This window comes from Myotis yumanensis, unplaced genomic scaffold (genome assembly GCF_028538775.1).
Source record: "Myotis yumanensis isolate MYYU_CA2020_CCGP unplaced genomic scaffold, mMyoYum1.0.hap1 SCAF_1, whole genome shotgun sequence".
Lineage (NCBI taxonomy): Eukaryota > Metazoa > Chordata > Mammalia > Chiroptera > Vespertilionidae > Myotis > Myotis yumanensis.
Genome location: NW_027223752.1, coordinates 47,420,294 through 47,443,000, shown reverse-complemented (window position 1 = coordinate 47,443,000; position 22,707 = coordinate 47,420,294). Strand labels below are relative to the sequence as shown.

General features: G+C 43.8%; 1 protein-coding gene across 5 annotated transcripts in view; it reads left to right on the top strand.

Moving 5' to 3' along the window:
* Window positions 1–22,707, top strand: part of FRMD6 (FERM domain containing 6) — a 97,980-nt gene that overhangs the window by 5,783 nt on the left and 69,490 nt on the right. For 3 of the 5 annotated variants that reach the window (XM_070419762.1, XM_070419753.1, XM_070419724.1), the window contains exon 1: window positions 18,010–18,105. The exons of 1 other annotated variant lie outside the window; for it this stretch is intronic. The gene's annotated coding sequence lies outside the window, so the exon portion shown is untranslated. Of the gene's footprint in view, window positions 1–18,009; window positions 18,106–18,251; window positions 18,338–22,707 lie in introns of those variants that run through there. One more of the 5 variants, XM_070419743.1, reaches the window with a different exon arrangement.

Genomic DNA, 22,707 nt, shown 5'->3' with positions numbered 1-22,707 from the left:
AAGTAAAAGCTTTTGGTTATTTAAGTTTATACAGATTTATTTAGAAAAAGAGCTTAAATGCTCTTATTTCCTTTAACAGTTTAATAAAGGTTATCACAGCGCATGATATTTAGTTGTCAAGAACATATGGGGTGGGGCAAAAGTAGGTTTACGGTTGTTCTGCATGGAAAATAATACAATAATCCTATATAATAGAAGTGTAATATGCTAATCAACCAAATGGCTGAATAGCAGAACGACCATCCGGATGACCATCCGGGACCACACTATGACATCCACTGGTGCCAGGCCAACCAAGGCAGGTGCAATGTGATTGATCGGGGGCCCAGCCATCACCCCATAATCGCCCTGCAGAGGGAAGCCCAGGTCCCGGGTGTTGGAGGGAAGGCGGTGCAGGCAGCCAGGGGAAGGAAGGACTACTCTTGCATGAATTTCATGCATCAGGCCTCTAGTTTATAAATAATAATACAAGAATAAACTCTGTGTTCCCTGTACTTACAAGTGTAAACTTACTTTTGCCACACCATTCATTCTCTGTGGACTGTTTGGGTTTGAATCCTGGCTTTAGAACTTCCTTAGACAAGGTTAGATGTTTTAATTAATCCTATTGTGGTAAACATTTCACTATATGTGTATCAAGTCATCGCAATGTTATCTGTCAATTATGTCCCAATAAAGTTGGGGGGAAAAGGATCTTAGGACAAGGGACTTCTGTATGACTTAGTTACCTCATCTTTTCTAGGTGATTACAACAAGAAAAAATAATAATGCTACCTACTTCACAGACTTGTGGGAAGCACAAGAACTAAATTAAAAAAAAATACTTGTAAGGCCCTTAGGAGAGTGCCTCATACCTAGTAACTGCTCAATTAAGCAGCTACAATGGATCTTCTCCAGATATGTTATCTAGGGAAATCTTTTTTTCCTGCTAAAGAACACAATAAAAAGGTTCATCTGGTATGTACCTAGCTCTTCACTCTGACCTATATACGTTCACATTTGCAGAATAAGGAAGAAAGGCAGGATGGTTGGCCTGACTGCTCCCAATCACTTCTTCCCCAGAGTTCTATTCAGCTCTCCCGCTGACTAAATTGCTTTAATTCATCACATTTGTCTAAGGTTGACTGTTTTTCTGTCTGGCTATGTGCTGCTGGCCTGCTCTGGGCAGCGATGAAGCAGCAGCCATGTGAAATGCTGGCTCCTGCTGAAAACATTTCAGGAAGGCCCCGTACTGTTTTTGTGAGGCCAAAGAGATAAAGCCTGTGGTTTAAAAACTGCAAAAAATGCAGCTCAAATACAAATGTCCAATTTAAAGATAAAATCTAAAGGGGAAAGGCCAGAATGTGGGATGTGACCCCTGGAAGGTTTCCCGTTGTTACAAGATACTCATGTCCCATGGCTCGTGGAGTCCAGTATGCACTGTTCTACACCATTTTTCACACAGTCTTCCCTCATTATCCTCAGGGTGTTGGTTCTAGGACACCCTGTGGATACCAAATACCATAGCTGCTCCAAGTCCCTTATGGGAGTTAAGTTTTGAGGGAGTCAAAGTTATACATGGCCCAGCCGGCAAGGCTCAGTGGTTGAGCGTTGACCTATGAACCAGGAGGTCAAGGTTTGATTCCTGGTCAGGGCACATGCCTGGGTTATGGGCTTGACCCCCAGTGTAGGGCGTGCAGGAGGCAGCCAATCAATGCTTCTCTCTCATCATTAATGTTTTTCTCTCTCCCTCTCCCTTCCTCTCTGAAAAATATATATTAAAAAAAGTTATACATGGATTTTTCAAATGCCAGAGGGTTGGTGTCATGCATCCCCATGTTGTTCAAGGGTGAATGGTAATTGTTCTGTATGTCCTGATTCTGCACTATGAGGATGCAGAGGGGGAAAAGGAGAGACCTTCCCCCAAGGGGCGGAGAAAGAAAAGACTGAGGCACCGTAGGCAAGAAAAGGACAGGCTCATTCTGAACTATCTGCTCACATTCATAAACATTTAAAATAAATAGTAATTGTATTTTACATTAAAAAATAAATTTTTGGTTTTTTTAAATAATTAGGAGGAAATTTTATTTATATGATTATTTCTCCTATTTAAGGGAAAAGATAACATTTTAAGTAACAGCCACTAAATCAAAATCCTTTAAAAACTGTTTTTAATCTATAATCGATGTGTCCCCAGTTAGCATGTAAATGAATGATGTTAAATATATGTGTCATTCCTTTATTTTAGAAGCACACATTTGCAATTTTTTTTTTTTTTTTTTGGAAGTGTAACATGTAAGAGTGATGCCACTGCCTAGAAATAGTTTCTGGGGTGAAAAAACTGACATAAAGCAAATGGCATGTTATCAGCACAGAACAGCACAATTAGTAACCACATTTTGCTCTACCACACACACACACACACACACACACACACACACACACACACTTGCAATGCTGTGTAGCTAAAAAACGAACTTCTCAAAAGGGAAATGGAGAACATGGAAAACATTTTCTTCCTGTTAATTAGCATAACAAGTTACAAAGCTAAAGGGATTTCATTTTGAAATAGGAACTACTAATAGTGGGGGCAATCTCAGGTGAGGATAAAGATAAGATACCCAACACAAGTTGATATCTTTATGAACATATTCTGCAAATCCAACTAATAGTATTAAAAGTTCACTCCAATTTAACTCATCTCTCCCCAAATCTCCTAAAAGGTTTTAAGGGGTGGCTTTCCTGGAAACACAAGGACATTTATTTAAGAGTTCTTCAAGTTGCAAAAGTAATAGGGAACTCTTAGATGTCAGAAATCAAAAGTTTGCCCAATTCTTTGCTGGAGTAAGGAGCCAAGTGAGACAGCGTGGTGGCCAATCTTCAATGCCAGTGGGAATAGTAACTAGGTCCCTGCCACCCCACTCAGCCGGGGAGCCTCCCGCTGTGGGTGGTTCCACATTGTTCGCATTCCTCGTGGAGACTCTCATGGCTGACAGCCACTGCTCCTGCTCCGGGAGCCACAGCTGACAGAGGAGGAGGCTCTTGTCACATGCTAGATTTTACAACCTGGCTCTAGCAATGATAAACAAAAACATGGAGACTAAAAGCTAAGGTGATTCCAGCGACTGCCAGTCACTTCCCCATAAATAACCTGCACTGTCTTACTCTCTCCTTTATGCCATGCGTATGGCTCAAAAGAAGTCACTGGAGACTGGGAGGGAAAAAGTTGGGTTGCTGATAGATGCAGAGGGTATAGCAACTTACCTGAGAACTTCAGTTGTTCTTCCTTTAGTTTGGTCAATTTTAGACACAGGCAAACTTAGGCTGTTAGAGTGGAAGGGGTATCATCTAGTGCTGCCCTGTTGACACCTTCGTGACAAATAACCTCATGCAATTCTTTATAATTATTCTTATACACATCTACCACCGGAAACAGGGCTGACAATTTTGTCCCCAGCCCTTCCTGTCCCGTATGCAAATCCGGGTTTGAATCCATATGAGTGGGCACATAGCTTGGGTACTTTTCAAAGTACGCTGATACCAGACCTTGTTGCCTGAAAATCAGAATTCTGCTAAGGAAGTGGACATACTAGTGTCAGATTTTTTTAAATTTATTAAATCTTGGTGTTTCCATTATTTTCACATGACTTTCTTTTTTTTGTTTTAATATATTTTATTGATTTTTTACAGAGAGGAAGGGAGAGGGATAGAGAGTCAGAAACATCTATGAAAGAGAAACATCAATCAGCTGCCTCCTGCACAACCCCTACTGGGGATGTGCCTGCAACCAAGGTACATGCCCTTGATCAGAATCAAACCTGGGACCCTTTAGTCTGCAGGCTGATGCTCTATCCACTGAGCCAAACCGGTTAGGGCTATTTTCACATGACTTTCTATTTTTTTTTAACTATTTAGAATCTCCAGTATTAGTGGGCTATTTAAATTTGGGTACATTACCTGTGCCCTGGTTTGTTTGTAAAAATAGAAATTATGATGGTACTTATCTCACAGGGTGGCTATTATGATTACACTAGAGGCCAGGCGCATGAAATTTGTGTGCGGGTACGGTCCCTAAGCCTGGCCTGCGATCAGGGCCATCTTCCTCAACTGCCCACAGCCGACCCCACCCCCACCCCCACCCACCCCCGGTTCCCCATTTGCCAATGGGTGATTGGTGCCTCATGGCGGGGGGAAGGGACCGAAAGGTTGGCTGTTCCTGCCCGCTCACAGGCCCTGCCTCTGCTACTGGTGGCCATCAGGTGATCAGAGCATTCTGGCCGGCGGAAAGGGACCAAGAGGTGGTCAGTGCACCTCATAGTTTCTGGTCCAGTGATCGTTCTGGTCGTTCTGCTGTTAGGGTCAATTTGCATATTACCTTTTTATTATATAGGATAGAGGCCTAGTGCATGGGTGGGGGCTGGCTGGCCTGCCCTGAAGGAAAGCCCAGATCAGGGTAGGGGATCCCCACTGGGGGGCGCCAGCGGTTTGCAGGCTGGCCACACCCCCGATCAGGGTGGGGGTCCCCGTTGAGGGGGTGGGGCCAGACTGGACGAGGGGCCGTGCAGCCGGCCACACCTCAGCTTTGTCAGGAAGGACATCTGGAATGACGACCAGAAGACATCCAGTCTATATAGTCTAATTAACATATTACCCTTTTATTAGTATAGACTAGAGGCCCAGTGCACAAATTCATGCACTGGTGGGGTCCGGCTGGCCCGCTCCAATGGGGGCCAGTGGTGCGGTAGGGGATGCGGGAGGTTGGCTGGCTACTCCCGATCGGGGTGGGGGGGGCCGATTGGGGGCTGGGCCGTCTGAAGGAGGGGTTGTGGGAGGTTGAGGAGAGCCGATCAGGGCCCCAATCAGGCCAATTGGCTGCCATGTCATAGCCACCAGTCATTTCAGTCATTCCATTGTTCCCGTTGTTCCAACATTCCAGTTGTTTGGCTTTAAGATATATATAGATAAGATAATAAACTTACAACACATGATCAATAAGCAATCAACTGTCATTATTTTAAGTGCATTGCATTCCTGGAAACCACTCTTTTGAAGTCACTTGTCATTCACAGAACAAAATTGCACCTATTCATGATACCTCGTACTTATCTATGATGTGTCACCTTGCAAAGCCGTGATTGGGTGGGTGCAGTGGGGATGAAATATACAGATGTTTATTAGGCAGCATTTAATGAAAAAAGCTAAGAAATGGGAAGAAGTAAAATCGGGATGCTTGCACATCCTATTCAGTCAGTCTGTATCCCATTTTCTCAGAGCTGCCCTTCAGCATGTTTATGGAAATGTTAAGACTGTGATTCATTTACACATGATTACATTGATGTGCAAGTTTCTGAGGACTAGATGCAATTATATTATTATATTATTCATTAAGACTGGTAGGCGCCATTGCTTTATCTTTAGTCGAATGGCTTCTGATTGACCAAATTAATCATCACAGTTTTAGTTGCTACATTCACATCACAGAAAATTAAAAATAAGCAACCCTTCCCTAATTGCAATTGGGTGCACTGACATCAATGTCCTGTTGTGATGAAGAGATTACTAATCACATCTTAACACATTCTCCCCCCAGTCACCCCCTGACCCCCATTTTTTATTTTTGTAAGAGAACATTTATTGGGTAAATTACAAGGTAGGAAAAGTAATTCCTAGAAGAAATGGGCTTAGAAAAGAAGTTATAGAGGTAAAGGAAGGGCCCTTGGAGCTTGGGAGTGAGGAAGCTAGTGGCAATGTGCCTGGGGCTGGGAGGGGAAGAGGGAAGGGAAGGCAAGGGAAGGGAAAGGCACAGGCGTGCTCCATGGAGGGAGAGCGGAGGAGTCCCTCTCCCCCATTTTTATTCATTGGAAAGAGATGGTAGAGTTATAGTACTTAAAGCATTTGGGGGGCTCCAGTTACACATTTCAAAAGTACCTTTAATCTCGCCTCTTCATTTATAGCTTACTTTAGCATAAGCATTAATAGAGCAACTACCCATATGGTCACAAGTGGTTGTCAGAATGATTTGGAGAGTTTGTTTCTGTTATTTCAATTTGAGATCCCCTGCCCTGTTCGCCAGTTCTTAAATGGTTCTGATACATTTAAGTGTTTGGAAGCCACTACCTAAAAGAAATCAGTTAATAAGCCTACGTGGAAATCAGGCAATATTTGAAAAAGGTGCTTAATGTTGTACTTTTTTCTAAAGATAACTTTTATTTAGAAAATCACAGAGGTAGAAGAAGTAATTCATAAAAGAAATGGGCTTAGGACACAAGTTATGATGTACTTTTTATACCTATTCTTCTCGGGTTTTGCCTTCATGGAAATGTGTATATATTTAATACATACACATATATTCTTTATCATATCATATCATAAATGCTAGTGATATGAGTAATGGAAATATAAAGATAAGGAAATGGCTTGTCAATATGAGTGTGATAAATATGATTTATGAAAATGATTTTTCATAGCCCTATCAATCCTTTCAAAATTTTTATTTCTATATGTTTGGCAGTAGCTTAAAACACACATTGTTTAACCGACTAAATACATTTCTATTACACTACTTTAAAAATAATTTTTAGAAAAATTTTTAAGTAATTAAAATTCTCATTCATTGTGAGAGCTAATGACTGGTTAAACTATATAGTTGATAATTTATTAACATAACTCTTCTTTAAGACTGACCTTAGTTCAATAAGTTGACTCTTCGCTTAGTGAAAAGCCTTAGTGTTTCTTCTTTCTTCAACTTCACTATCATTTAATTTAGACTGAGTCATGTTGCAAGACCTCTGTTGACAAAGAGGATGTGTTCTACCACATTAGAAGTTTTATAGCCAGAGGCAGGAATTACACCAATGCAAAAAATGCTTTTGTCAGATAAAGGGACTATCCTATTTATTTTTCCCAGGTGATACAGGAAGACATAAAATTTGCATCAAGTGTCTTGGGGCCAACAGAAAGATCCAGGTAAGATTAGGGGGAAAGTAGATGGAGATACTGAGCCCAGATATTACACACAATAGGTCCCAAATGGTCCTTCACCTTCAGCAACTCTCTTCAACAGACTCAGCCACATTCCCAGATGAGACCCTCCCTTTAACCCAACTCACAGGGCACCTGAATGTGCCAGTCACGCTCTCCCTTTAGACCAGTGTTCTCGTCTGGCGGCAATGACTCGTTGCTATGAGATGCCCTACATGGTAGGATATTTAGCAGCATCTCTAGACCCTACCCACTAGACACAACAGTAGCATTGTGTGCCCCCACCCCCACCCTTCCCCAGGCACTTGTGACAACCAAACGTGTCTTCAGACAGGGTCACATTCCTTTGGGGACAAAATTACACTCCCTTTGAGAACCACTAGATTAGAAGTAGCAAAATACGGGTTTGAAAAGTAATTTGTCTCACAAATATCTCCCCCCACCGCCCCTTGAAAATGCTGAAATTCCTTTAATAAGGCCATGGTGTCTGTCTTTCCACAATCATAGATTACAAGGCTTAAACGATGAGTACCAGTTTCAGGTAACTTTGGTGGGAACACATGTCAGCTAAAGTGCACTAGTGGTTTTCAGAACCTCCCCAGGTCTGCTCAGACAAAAAGGTATAAAAGCTAAAGCCCACCTGAAATGCCCATGTTTTAGAAAGAAGACTAAGGACAAACTTCCAAACCTTGATCACCTTACCTGAAATAATTTATCCACCCATCAAACATGTTCCTCGTACCTTATCAGGGTCGGTGCTAGAGGCAGTGTGAAATGTATGTTGACGTCAGCATTCTGTAGCTGGAAAGAAGGGTCTAGGACAGGCGTGGGCAACCTTTTTTGTGAGTGCGTGCCAAAACCAGCAAAATCTCTGACTCAAAATTCTTCTGCGTGCCAACCCTAATTTTTTGAGAACATGTTACGCCTACTTGATATCTCTTAAGGTGTACGTATGTGAAGAACCTTGAAGAAAAAATAAAATTCATTTGAGCAACAAAAACACAGTATATGATGATGAAAAATACATTTATTTTTTAATGTATACGTGTTATGTAAAATTATTTATTTATATAAGATGCACATACACTGAATTTATCTGAAAAATAAAAAAGTCGATATTAAGAAAAAATTGTAAATGGAAGGTTGTAAGAGAGGGTTTCGCGTGCCAGCAAAAGTTACTGGTGTGCCATGTTTGGCACACGTGCCAGGGGTTGCCCACCCCTGGTCTAGGAGGTTGCTAGATATTGAATATTTAGAGGCAGAATGGATAATTAGAACTTGAGCTTCCGAGTAGGAGATTATATCTTATTTACCTCTGTGTCCCCAACATCTGGGACAAAATAGATACTAAGTATTTGCTAAATGAATAAATGAAGGCTAGAAAAGACCCTTGAACCGCCAGTGGGGCTTGGGATAGAGAGCTTTGGTAGGAGTAGATTGACCGAGAAGAGTCAGGAGAGAATGGTCTAAGAGGGAGATGCATAGAAGTTTGGAGATGGAGAAGACCAAAGCCCTAATGAGAAAATGCCTGATCAACTCTGACCAGAAGCAAGACAGTGTAGGGAGAAAGCAGGAGGTTGATGTCAGATCTCCTGAATTCAGGCCCACACACCACCACTGAGGTTCTTTAAGATCTCGGGCACCTGTAAACCAGAAGTAATGGCAGTGCCTCCCTCAAAGGGCAGTTGTGAGGATTCAAAGAGGTAATGCTGATAAACCTTTTGGGCCAGTGACCGCCACTGAGTGAAGCTAGGTTGGGCCTTGAGGGTGGCAGGGTTTTAGAGCTGGACGAGGGTCTTGAAGAGAGCCACCAAATCTGAGCCGTCACTGTAGTGAAAGGGATGAATAAAAGGTTAACTGAGCATCTGTGACTACTCCGCCACCGCAACTGTTGTCCCGGGAATGTGACTAATCAACTGCTTTATTTTATTTTCTTGAGTCATCCTTAGTGACTCTAAAGCAAAATGCACTAAAATGCCCATTGTATTGACCTGAATTTTTGGAACATTAAGAAACGATATTAGAAGGGCATGAGACTAGGAGGGAGAGTATATTCAAAATGGTGAGCCCAGGTATTAAACGCAAAAGGAAATAAGTGAAGCCAAAATCAGCTCATAAACTGAAAGAACTGGGAGAGATTCGGTGACTGAGAGTCTCAAGGTCAAAACCCAGCTCTGGTGGGAAAGGTAGAAGGGCAGATGTGGTGGACAGAGCAGTTACCAGTCCACGTGTTCAGAGGTGGAGCAGCTTTGGGCGACACCAGGCTCAGCTAAACTTCGCATGGAGGTGGGGGGACTGAGCAAATGGAAGAAAGGCCGGTTATTTTCCTCTTGATCAACTCAAACCACTCTGTTCCCAAGGATAGCTCATCAAAACGCTTTGTTGGCAAGGAATTCCAAATCCATTCACTGTCCTTGTGAAATCCCTCCAACAGTCTTCTTAGTATCTCAAAGGGCTGCAGGGTGAGTAGTTAAAGGTAGGGGAAGGCTGCAAAGAGAAATAAAATATACTTTAAGGAACATCAGTCGATACAGAATAGTGATCATTATAGCAGATATTTATACTTTAAATCTAAACATTGTATGAACTGGCTGATGTATGGTGCCCCATTCAAATTAACCAAAAGGCTTCTTAAGGGATAGTTCCTTTCTCATTATCACCTGGATGTCTGTCCAAAACGTACCTCAAAATATGTCAATCCTTTCCCATTGTTACCTCAATGACTCTCTCTTTTCTGCACCCCACCCTCAGTATGCTCATGTGCACGCACACACACACACACACACACACACCCTCCCTACACACAATTTTTGGGATTTATTCATTTAACAAACATGTACCAGATGCTGTTCTAGATGCTGGGGAACACAGCAGTTAAAGAGATTGGGTCTGTGCTCCCATGAAGCACGAACTCTAAAGGGAGAGACAGGGAACACTTGAGATCTTGCTTCCTGGCATTTGCTGTCAGTTTGGCTCAAATAAACTCTGATAAATATTCAAAAAATAAAAACAATAAAGGGAGAGACAGTTGACAAACAAGTGGACATAGTCATAAACAATTTCAGATAGTGAAAAGTGCTATGAAAAAGTAAGTAATGTGACAGCAAACTATTTCATGTTGATTTATATATCATATTAAGTCTATATGTACATAAAATTATCACATATTAGAGATATATCCCTATTATCCTTTAAGAAATTAGCGTGTAAGTGATAAAAATTATTATCCAATCAATGTAGAACTATTGGCTGCACAGGAAATCACTGATTTGCTGATTCTGTATTTCTGCTCAAGAGATCACATAGAATGTTTGGCTCAATGATATATGAAGCACAAATACATAATAACATTTTTAAAAGGAAGCATGTTTAAGAAGGTCTTACCCCCCACCCACCCCTAGTTTATCTTCAAAGCCAGAGAGCTCCCACACAGCCCTTTTTGCTCCAGGCCTCTCAGAACTGAACATCTGGGGCGGAGGGCCTTTGAGAACAATCTCACAATCCTTAATTTCTAAATCAGACTCCATGGTCTAATTACCAGTGTGCTTTCTTCAAAGAACTAGAGCATAAGAATTCTGTTCAGGCTAATAGAACAGATCATTAGGCTACCCCTGGAAAAGGAAAATGTGACCACTGCCTTGCCTATGGAAGAATTTCTTAAGATTCTCTGGCATTTGGTTCCACAGCCAAGCCAAACAAGAGTGAATGTAGATTTTGTTTCTAACCTTGGATCAGGTGAGAGTAAAACAGGGACCTAGTGTGAGTGTTCATAAGTATTTTTTTCCTTTCATCCAGTCAGTTAATACAACCAGCACGCCAGAACCTTGTGTTATAACCAAAATCCCAACCACCAGAGATGGTTGGAGTATCCCTTGGAGACCCCACCACCAGAGTCCTATAGCTTCAGGGAACTTTCTGTGAAATTCCAAACTAGCACACCCTCTTTGCACTTTTCTTCACCATTCTCTTTTACGCAACTAAAAACAAGCTTACGTGCATGTTTGTGATGCGTACGATCTACTCAAGGTAACCAAATTAAAACAAAATGGAAGCTTTCATAAACCCTCTTTATAAGTGGGGCTTTTGTTGTTATTCTCAAGAAAGCCATGTGGGCCCGGCTACAAGCCTGTGTTCTGGAGGGCGGATGTTCACATCTTCCCCTTCAGTGTGTCTGAGGTACAAGCGGATAAAATGTCATAAAATGCTTTAGAGAATTTCAGCGACATCATGTTATTGTTTGTGTCAGAAAGTGACTCTTCCTAGAACATCACTATCAGATAAATATAACCGGAGTGTGCCTGGGGCCTTAGACTAACCAGCTTATCTCCAGATTCCTACTTTCTTTCCTTACTCTTCTATCTCCCCAAGGAATCGGAGCTGGAAAACCAGCTCAGCCCACAAAGGGCACACAAAGGGCACGCACATCCTGAAGTTTTACACTGTTGGGGGTCTACCCCTTGTCTCATCCCTCCTGCTAGACATTTTCCTGTATGAGGACCCTTTTACCTGTCCTCAATCTTCTTTCCGATAATGGGAAACCCCGTGCATAAGACAGTTGTACAATTTTTACACTAAATTCCTCACCACATTTGAGTTAGCAGCAGTATCCCTCAACCTAGCACTTGCCTTTGACACTGTGCCTTTTTAAAAAACAGATTTTAACATAGAAGTTATTTTGTATATGTTTTTATTGATTTCAAAGAGGAAGGGGGAGGGAGAGAGAGAAACATCAGTGATGAGAATCATCACTGGCATGCCCTCTACTGGGGATCAAGCCACAACCCAGGCATATGTCCTGACCTGGAATTGAACTGTGACCTCCTGGTTCATGGGTCGGTTGACACTCAACCACTGAGCCACACCAGCTGGGCGTCACCATGCCTTTCAACACCAACAAGACCTTAGTGCAGGCATTATCCTGCCGTGTGCAGCTAACATCTTAGCAGCACCATTTAGAATTGTCTCTCTTCAAGAGTGAAGGGCCTGGCTTGGCTCACCCAGTCTTATCAAACCTTTTGTCTGGAGTATCAACGCCCTCAAAGAACTGGAATGTGATGTTTATGGTGAAACTAAAACTATAATAGAATGGAAAGAAAGTAGCTCTTCAAATGCGTGTAATAAAACGTTTAACATGCTGTATTCAAACCAAACTTTGTCCCAGGATAATCAAGTTATCCTACTTTTAAATATTTTCTCAACATTTGATGGCCAAAAGAGCTGAATTTAATTTTTGCAATTCTGTGTCCCTAATTTGGGTAAAGGTAGATCTTCCAGAGTTAGATTGCTACATAATATTAATCCCTGTGCTGTGTTGGCTCTACACAGCACAGGGATTAATGATTTGTATTCCTGGTTAGGGATTCATGGTACACAATAATGAGACCGATTAAATGGCTGATAATAAATTCTTCTGACTTTTCTGGAGCCTTAACTCTCTTTTTGTGTTTTTATTTTATAGAACACAGTAATATACCAACTGCGAATAATAAAAAGTACATTTTAAATGTTAGACCGTGAAAAACTAGGACTTCATCACTGCACTTTGAAGCTTCCATAAGCGATTATTTTGTCTTTCAAAATACTATACATTAGCTAAATGGACATTTATGACCTTAGAATAGGACTTAAATGCGTCTTCTTTTTCTTTTTCTTTTTTTAAAATATATTTTTATTGATTTCAGAGAGGAAGGGAGAAGAAAAGAGAGCTAGAAACATCAAGGATGAGAGACAATCATTGATCAGCTGCCTCCTGCACACCCCCTACCAGGGATGGCCCATAGCCAATGCATGTGCCCTGACTGGGATTGAACAGTGACCTCCTGGTTCATAGGTCGACACTCAATCACTGAACCACACTGGCTGGGCTTGTTTTGCTTTCTAAATGAATTTCAGGAATTACAAAAAAGAAAAATGAACCTAATTTCTTTATTATGTTCTTCAGCCAAAATAATAAACAGTATTTATTTTGGGAAAGTATTCTTTAAAAGCCAGCATGTCAAATTACTGACTTCTCTCTCTGACTAGAACTTATATTTTAGCATTGAAACATACTCTGAGTCCCAAATAACCTTCAATTATGTATAAGAGATGAAAAAGAACAAAAGTTTTTTCTTCTAATACATTGAAGTAACCTTAATTCTCAACATACTATTTGGTCTTCGGAAAATACTGGTAAAGGAATGTGAATTATAGCAGTTCACATCTCTTCATTTTCTATATAATTGTGTTCCTTATATCAAAATATGTGTACATATCACCCACCAAAAATTAAACCTCTTGAATTACAAAATGAGGCTATGGCCACTGTACTTTAAAAGTGTCTCTGTGCACTTGTTTATTCTGTGCCTTTTACCTGAGATACCACATGTCATAGCCCATGGTTCCCACATGTGTCTCCACTGAGAATAATCTGGGATCTTGAAAACATTCCCAAGTCAGGTCACATCCCAGAACAACAAAATCACATGCGTGGGACACAGACATCCATAGTTTTTGAAAGCCCCCAGGTGATCCCAATATACGGAGAACTACCACCTCAACCAACTGGTTCCCAGGCAAACTTTTGTTTACCCTTCCCATCTAGTTGATAGGGAATGTCTGGTACCCTCCCTGAAGGTCCTAAGCCTTCCCACTATTTCTCCTGCAGATTTTTACCATACCAAGCATTAAAGTCTATTATAACTGTTTACTCCCACACCTGGTCCCTCAAACGACAATATTTTTATCTTTGAATCCCAGAATCTAACTCTGTGCCTGGTATATGGGTGTATTTGATAAATTCATGGAATGAATAACAGCTTCCTAAGAAAGCCAAAAGAAATTATAGTTATGACTAGAGGCCCGGTGCATGAAATTAGTGCACTGGAGGGGAGGGTCCCTCAGCCCGGCCTGCACCCTCTTGCAGTCCAGGACCCCTCGCTCCTTACCACCCGCCTGCTTGCTGCTCCTTAGCACTGCTGTGGAGGCGGGAGAGGCTCCCGCCACCACCACTGTGCTTGCCAGCTGTGAGCCCGGCTTCTGGCTGAGCAGTGCTCCCCTTGTGGGAACGCACTGACCACCAGGGGGCAGTTCCTGTGTTGAGTGTCTGCCCCTTGGTGGTCAGTGTGCATCATAGGACCAGTTGTTCTGGTTGTTCCACCTTAACAGTCGCTTAGGCTTTATTATATAGATATTTATATGCCATGGAAAAAGTAATAGTTTAAGGTGTGTTTAGAATGATTTTTCACTGATGGGCATTGTTTCATATTTAGGAAAATATCTCATACCAATGAAAATAAAACTATATCTCAACGTCAAAAAAATCATAAAATATAATTTTGCTTACAAAATTACATTCTTTAAACACAGAAAAACGTTTCCTGTGATAAATATCTAAAACAACCCATTCTTGCCTGGCCAGTGTGGTTCAGTGGTGGAGCATCAAACCATGCACCAAGAGGTCACTGGTTCTATTCCCCAGTCAGGTCACATGCCTGGGTTGTAGGTTCAATCCCCAGTAGGGGGCATACAGGAGGCAGCCAATCGATGTTTCTCTCTCATCGATGTTTCTATCTCTCCCCTGTCTCTCTCCCTTCCTCTCTCTAAAAAAGTCAATAAAAAAATATTTTAAAAAATAAAAATAACCCATTCTTGCCCTGGCTGGTGTGCCTCAGTGGTTAGGGTGTTGGCCCCAGGATCAGAAGGGTCTTGGGTTCAATTCCCAGTCAAAGGTGAGACTGTGAGAGGCAACCAATCCATGTGTCTCTCTCGCATCTCTCTCTCTCCCTCTCCCTCTCCCTCTCCCTCCCCTCTACTCTCTAAAAATCAGTGGGAAAAGTATCTCGGGTGAGCATTAACAACAACAACAACAAACAACAACAACAACAACAACAAAAACCAAACCCAAAAATAAAACAACCCATTCTTTCTGAGCTCCACTTCCATCTTAAATGGAATTATGTTTTCTCTCATATTTGCTTTTTTCTCTCTGTGTGTCATTGAGTGACAGCTGCCATCCGCACACTCCCAGGGCAACAATGCAATAAAGGTTTTTTCCAGCACCAGTTACCAAATCCTGGCCCCAATGACTGGGGGAGGACCTGGGAAAGTGATAGTATGTGTTGTTTTCCAAAGCATTCCTTTCAGAATTTTATGATGTTTCAGGGGTTTATAAAACCAATGGCAAGAGTTTTAAAGTACTTAGTTTACTGAGTATTATGTAACAATCTATGTTCGTTGTAGTATTCACGCTGTACTACAATGTGAACGCTCAGGTCCTCTGCTTCCTCGTCTCGGTAATATGAGGATTATGATAAAAAAATATTCACTTAGTAAATGTTGCTACAATCTAATTCTAGACAATAAACCCAATCTTAAACACATGTTTTAAAAAAGGCTGTTTAAAAATATTTTGCTCCTCGGGTTGCCTAATTATATTATATTGCAGCAATGTTTCCCAAGCTAAGAGTATGTTGTTTTTTATTCGCTAGATTTTTATTCGCAAAGCCTGAAAAGAAATCAGATTTAGGACCTGTTTTCCAAGGTAGTAACTTATTACACATTTTTCTTACTTATATTTATATATGAAGTGCTGGACTATCTCATTAGACATCAAATTAATTTAAGACCTTTCCATATTAGTGTTCAATATGAGCTCATATAACAGATAAAAATGAGAGGGAAAAGTTCAATCCTCCACTTTTAAATGCCTACACTGTAATCAGCTACCGTTAACCAATGTTTAATTTAGGCTTTTAATTAACTACAACTAATTTAAAAAGCAGCAATTGGAACATAGTTCTTGTCCTTTCCATAATGAAGTCATGACTCCAAATCATAGGTGCAATATCCTTAGAAACCACTCTACTTTAACAGAAATAAGCTCAGCACGTATTGCCAATTGTGAAAAAAGATCATAATTCCCAATGTACTCAGTTCTAAGGCCATGGCTCCTAAAATGAATGTGCTGCGAATGAGACTATTCCAGTGAGCTTCTGTTGTAATGAACACAAAACTGAATTTCTTTGCCAAGAAAACAAGGTGCACAGACTGGCGTACTTTAAACCAGTGATGTTCAACCAGGGTGCTGCAAGAATTATTTAAAACATGCAATGCCTGACTATTTAGTCAGGGGCGTTGACCTCTTTTTCCTCAAAGTGACAACAGCCAACACAACAATAGCCATCTGGTGTGAATGAATCAAAGTTACACCTATTTTGTTGTTGTTGTTAGATTGGCAACAAATATATTTTTTGGTGTGCGACAGAATTTTAGTATTTCATGTATGTGTGCCATGAGATGAGAAAGTGCCGGAAGCCGGTCCATCCTTGCTGCTTGACACAGTCACTGCAGGAAGTAAACATCTGCACAGCATATGTTTCAAGGGACCTGGCGTATACTGCATACTGTTCTTAATATGTTTGCTCTCCTTAGCGCCATGTGTTTTAACCAAGGTCACCTCTCCGAGAAAGGTTGTTTCCCCAGGTGGGGATTTTTCCCTGAAGTTAGGGAGGGGATACAACCCCTTAACTAAGTGCCAGGCGGGTAGTTAATCACTTTTAACTACAAACAATCACGCTTAAGCTACATAATCTTTACTCCCTGGAATGGAGACAAGAAACGCCCTAACCTTTGAAAATAGAAATTGACAGGATTAAAATCGACTGGTATAAATACAGATGTAACAAGACAATAAACATCAGTTCCTAACCAGAACTTGACCAGAACTTTGGCTGGAGATCCTGGCTAGAGGTTCTGGCTAGGCTGCTGATCAACTGAAGGCTGTCTCCGTGTCATTCCTTCTTCGCCGACTCCATCCACACCTTTGGGGACCCCTGGACCTGTTGGGGCTGGACCCCGACAAGGTATTTATGTTTTGACTAAAAGAGCAGGGCAGTTTTAAAGTTGGCTTCGATCAGCATAAATCTGATTTTAGGTAGTGTCCTTTCTCAGATCCTCCTCTGTCTCCTCGTCTCTTTCCCAGTTGTCATACCCTGAACATACACCCCTTCCCTCCGTTGGTGAGCGGCCCTGTGCGGCATTACTGCCCCCCCCCCCCCAACCCCCCACCAGGGGTTACAGGCTCCACAGTCAGCCCAGGAGCTTCTGTGGTCGCGGGCCTGGGAGCCAGGGCGGAGGCTGAGTCTCTCTCCCATGGTCTCCAGGTCCCGTGCTGCAGGTCCCAGTGGGCGCAGACTCACAGGAGAGGCTTAGCTCGCCACTTTCCCAGACCCAACAGATGGCAAAAAGATCCTAGATTTCAGTGCCATAAAAACATCTTCCCTTTGCGTCATCCGTCGCTCTCTCCGGACACCATCGGGAGCGGGCAAATATAATTCTGAGGGGTCCGAGGCACCGAAAATACAGCAGACACAGGCTGTGTCCACCTGACGAACGGGAGAGGCTGAGCTGGCCGGGGGCTTGGCTTCCGCCGCAGCGCCCCACGTAGAATAGAAAACTCTCGGGGGTGCGGCGTCCCGAGTCATGAATGGGCGGGCAGGTGGGTGCGGGACAGGAGGGCAGATGGGAAGCTCGGAGTCACGAAGCCTCCTCCGCTGGAAACGCCTCCTCTGTGCGTGGCCTGCCCTCCATCGTTCCGAATTAGTAAGATGATGCTGAGGCCAAACAGCCACCCCCGCCAGCCCGACTGAGCCGGGCAGGGAGCGTCCCGGGGAGCGGGGCCCGGGGGGCGGGAGGGCCACTGGGCCAGGAGCAGGGGCGCGGACCGTGTCCCCTCGCGCCTGTACCCTTCGCGCGCGAGGAAAGGCCTAGATCGCCCCGGTCCGTACACCTTCCGCGGCTCACTTCCCTCCCCGGGACCCCGGAGGGGCGGTTCCCGTCGCCTTTTCCCGCCCCGGGCTCGCCGCACCCCTCCGCGGGACGCTTGGTTGGGTCCGGGGCGGGGTCGGCAGGCGCTGCACGTGCGGTCGCGATCTCCTCGCTCCCCTCCCCGGGCTCCGCTGCCTCCCCCGCCCACCTCGGGGCGGTGAAGGAGGCGGGGCCTCTGGGGGGCAGGGCGGAGGCGTGGGCGGGGGGCGGGCCGGCACCCGGCGCTCCCCTGGCTGCCCGGGCCCAAGGGCTGGGAGATCGGGGTGAGCGCAGCGCTGGCAGGAAGGGACCGGTCGCTGTGGTGAGTCCAACGCCTGCTGCTCCAGACTTTTCTTCAAGGTACGGGCCGGAACCCGGCGCCCTGGGCCTCCCCGCCCGCCCCCTACCCGGCCTGTGCGCCCCGGCCGCCCGCTGTGCCCCCTGCCGGCCGGGCGGCGGCGGCGCGGCGGCGGGACGGGCTTGGGGAGGGTTTCCGAAAGTCGCGAGCTCCTGCGAAAGCCGTGTCCCCTTCCCCGCGTCTTTCTTCTTCTTCTCCAGGCTTCCCCGGCCCTGGGCGTCGGGCAGCGGGCTGGTAGGTCGCCTTCTGCGAGTCAGAGCGCGCCCACGCCGGAGCGGGGGGTCGGGGCCCCGGGCAGCCGAGCCGGGCAGCCAGGGAGACGCGGGGCTCCGAGGCTGCCCGGGCGGCGAGAGCGGGAGGCCGGCCGGGCTGCTGGCTGCGCCCTGGGCTCCAGGCGTCGCGCTCGGCTCCCCGGTGCACCCCGGTGCCCTGTTCTGGGGGCGCCTGTCCGTGGCGCCCCGTCTCTGACCCGGCGCCGGGGCCAGCCCCCGAGCCCCGCATTCCTGGGTGCGGTGCCTGCCGCCTGTTGTGCGCGCCTTGGGGCCGGGCTGCGGGGCCGCGGGGCTGCGGGAAGGGACCCGCGCGCAGCATCTGTCCCATCGTCCCTGAAAGTGCCTGGTCGGGGGAGCCGGAGATTGAGTTGGAGCTCGGCGGCGCCAGAAGGGGGCCTCGGTGGGATGCGAGCGCGGGGCGCAGCCTGCAGATGTTGGGTTCCCGGAGGAGCTGGCGGCGCGCAGGCCCGGCCCCAGGCGGAGGGGACCCCCAGCCTCTCCTCCGGGATGGCCAGGGACTGTCAGGTATGGACAGCGGGGGGTACCAGTGTGAGGTCCACAGGGACTGTAGCAGCACCTTGAGTCCCGGGACGGCTTAATCAGATGGTCAGGGCGATTTCTTAAAGGCACGAATAAATGGAAAGCTGTCAAAATAAGCATATTTTAAAGTTTGAGTGAAAGCTGGCAGGTTTTCAGGCCATGCCGTTGTTTGTCCAGGGAAATATTAGCTTCTCGACACCCTTTTCGTTTTTATTTTTTAGCACAAATCTGTTTTGCCAGTATTTCCCTAGGGCTGTGCATTGCCCACAGCGGGGGGGCGGGGGGGGGCGGGGAAGGAAACTTCAGCAATGTTCTCGGGTTGCTTTTGACTTCAAGCCCTTGCTCTCCAGTTTTTTTGTGTGTGTGGTTTTTTTTTTTAATGTTTTGTTTTGTTTTTAAATGTTCAGAAAAAGTATCTCTTGGCGGGTTTTCCATGTATGATTCAGTCTCTTCTTCTCTGGGACCCGACGTTGTTTGTTTATGGGTTTTGTAAGCATCTCTTTAAATTTAGTTTTTGCAGGAAATACTCCCCTTTGCCACAGGGTGTAGTTTACGGACTAGAAAATACTGCTGGAGAAAGCTGCTAGTGGCTTCATTTTCCAAGAATGTAAGTCATTTCCTTTCTGTGATTTCAGGGAGTTGATATTTCACAGCATCAAAACTTTGTGGGGAAAATTTTCCGTAGTACATCTGTCATTAAAAACACTTTCTTTGACTTTGGGATTTTTCTCCTTTAGAGCAGCGCCTAAGTTTAGGCTCAGCGATGATCAAGGATAAGAAGTTTTTCAGGATCGACAGCATTTTGAGACCACTGTAGAGAGTAATTTTAACAACCACGGAGACCTACAAACAGCCTGCAGGATGGAGAGTGGGGGAGGGGAGTCGAGAAGTGAGACGCAGGGAAACAGATGCGTTTGCTGTTCTTCCTTGTACTGTAGTATAAAACTTCTAGAACTGAATCATTTTCCTTGGATGTGGTTTTGAGAAACAAAAGTACTGTGTTATGTTAAAAATGGAAATACTCCACAGTATGAGACAACTGACATTTTAGTATACTTGTAAACATACTGGACTTATATTTCATATTAAAATGGGCCTTTGGGGTTATTGGATGAGGAGGGTCCTCCAGGGGATATCTACTATCAAGTTATCTGCAGGGTATCTTCTCCAGAAAGCAGACTGACTGTAATATGAACTAATTTCCCCCTCTGCCCACCGCCCCCCCCCTTGAATTAGCTTGTAAGAATGCCTGAGATCTGACACTTATGGACCGACCACAGTTAGCCAGTTAGCCGAAGCTCTTGCAGTGCTCAAAACATTTTAAGGAACAGGGAAATCTTTCTCTATTTGCACCCCCTCCTTTTAGGAGGTCAACAGGGGTAACCTACCAGCTTCAAATACATAATTTCAACTGGAAGATTTAAGATGCTCCTAGCTCCATAGGAAAACAATACAGGCCATGATAACACTGCTTTTGAAAGCAAAATGTCTGTTAGGTAATAATTTTTAGCTACAAGTTCCTTAAAAACTCATTCAACTAGGCTAGCCGAATCTGGGGGGAAGGGGAGGTGGTAGAGCTTTGCTAGTTTCTGTACTTTGTTTCCACTTTTAACTTCACTTATAAAGGTTTTGGCTTTCAGAACCAATGACATAATAGGCTGTGTAGCCTTCCTTTGTGGCAGATGCTTGAAATGAAAGTTTCAAACGGAATTGTTTTTGACTGAGCTGTCAAGTTCAGAGTTTAGTGTAAATGAGTCCTGTCGCACAACTAACTTTTTTGATAAAGGAATTCTTTGTAGTTTTCAACTTGGATGTTGCACATTTTGATGTCTAAGGCTACGGGTTTACAAAAAAAAAAAAAAAAACACAACAAAAACCTGCAAACAATTATTTTATTACATGAAAGCCAGTACCAAGAAAAGATTAATTCAGTCCAGATGTAAAAATGTATGTGAATTTTAGATTTGGATGATCTCAACAAGTTTCCCCTTCTGTTGACGAGGCTGCCTGGATCCCAGATGGCATGCACAAATTATCCTTTCGGCGGTTTTCTGGGTTCAGAGCTGAATTTCACGGGCCTGCTCTAAAGTCATTTTCATATTGTTTTAGGCATTCCAAAGAACAGAAAGCTTTCTGCGTTTACGCAGAGATGGGTTTTTCCAATTACTCATTAATACAAACCTCATAAATGCTCTGGTTTGGGAGATGGAGCCTGTTTCGTAAGTGGGGAAACGAGGTATTCAGTATTGTGTGTCCTGATGGGCAATGCATAGGTTTGGCCTTCAGTTATGCCAATTTCAGCTCTCCTCTTTTAAAGAAAAAAAAAGTTTTAAATGTGTTTACAACCGTCAGTAGAATCTTCCTGGAACAAAAATTGTGTTTTCTGATTCAGCAATTGGTCCTAGTATGATGATCTTATTCCCCTCTCCTCCATGCCAACGAGAAACAATGCACACAACTTATAAGAAAACTCCAGCATTTTTCAGCCTGTAGTCCCAGCATCAAAGTTATAAAGGGTGTGTGTTACACACTTAAAATTATATATATTTAGGGAAGTCTTTGTATGATGATATAATTACACATTTTGGGAGTTTGATTACATTGTGATTGTGTACAAAGCAATCAGGCGTAGGAGGGGGTGAGTAGGAAAGATTTAGGGAAGGAGTTTTGTGAGTGGTGAAATTTTAGTTGAACGGTATCTTTCCTAAAACACAAACAGGAAAAATGGTATTGTTGGCCTCTGTAGTTAAAGTTTGATATAAGGGTGGTGGAGAAGGCTTTTTGAATAGCACATTATCCTGAGGAAGAAGCTTTGGGGGCCTGTAAAAATAAGTAAAAACAAGTTAAAGGGATAATTTGAGAGGAAGGAGGAAGTAGAATGCTGGGCATTGAATTGCAAGGAAAATCTAAACTTAGAAGGATGAGTATTTAAAACAAGCCTGAAGTCGGGAGAACTTTCTATTTAAAAGTGGGAATTAAAGATTAAGATCTCTTTAGCTGAGAAAAAAGGATTAGAATTAAGGTTCTCTATAAGGTCTGTATTCAACATGAAATAGTGCTAAGTGATATTTATCATGGAAACTTTGCCTGCATTTGTGTTGAACCACTAGTTTGGTGTTCAGTAGTGTTCAGGGACTGGATGCTTATGATTGTGTCTCCCTACCCCACCTCACCCCACTCCACTTCCCACTTCAAAGACTGGAAACATTTTTTTTTTTTTTGGCTAAGCGTTAATGATTCTTCAAACATTTAATTTGTGCCCTAGCATTTGGGAGAAATACAGCTACCTACCCCCATGCTCTGGGACCATAGGGGCTCTGCAGAAGTACTGATGGCAGAAGTTACCATGGAGTTTTGAGTGAAAACAAGCAAGCTGTGCTTCTAGTTACCTTATATGAATTAGTGATATGATTACTTCTAATGCAAGTTTGTGTACTATCACTTTTTATGTGTATCGAATGGAGTGATTGTGCAGTGTACCACATTGATCAAAGAGGGATTATTGAACACTGAGAAGGGGAAAGAAATTACTGATCTGACAGCTGATTGTATTACCCGAGGAAGAGAAAAAGGTGGTGCTGAAATAAATTCACAGAGGAACACATACAGGCTGAAGGAAGAAGGTGGGGTTTGCAGGAGTGTCCGTGTAGTTGTCTGTAACACAGCATCTTCTTGAATGCCTTTCCCCGCCTGTGGAGTTGGAGCTGTATAGCAGGAAATTAGGTGGAGATGTGGGCGTTATCTAGGTGATTTCGGTAATGTGATTAATTAGCATAATTCTGGCCAAAGCAT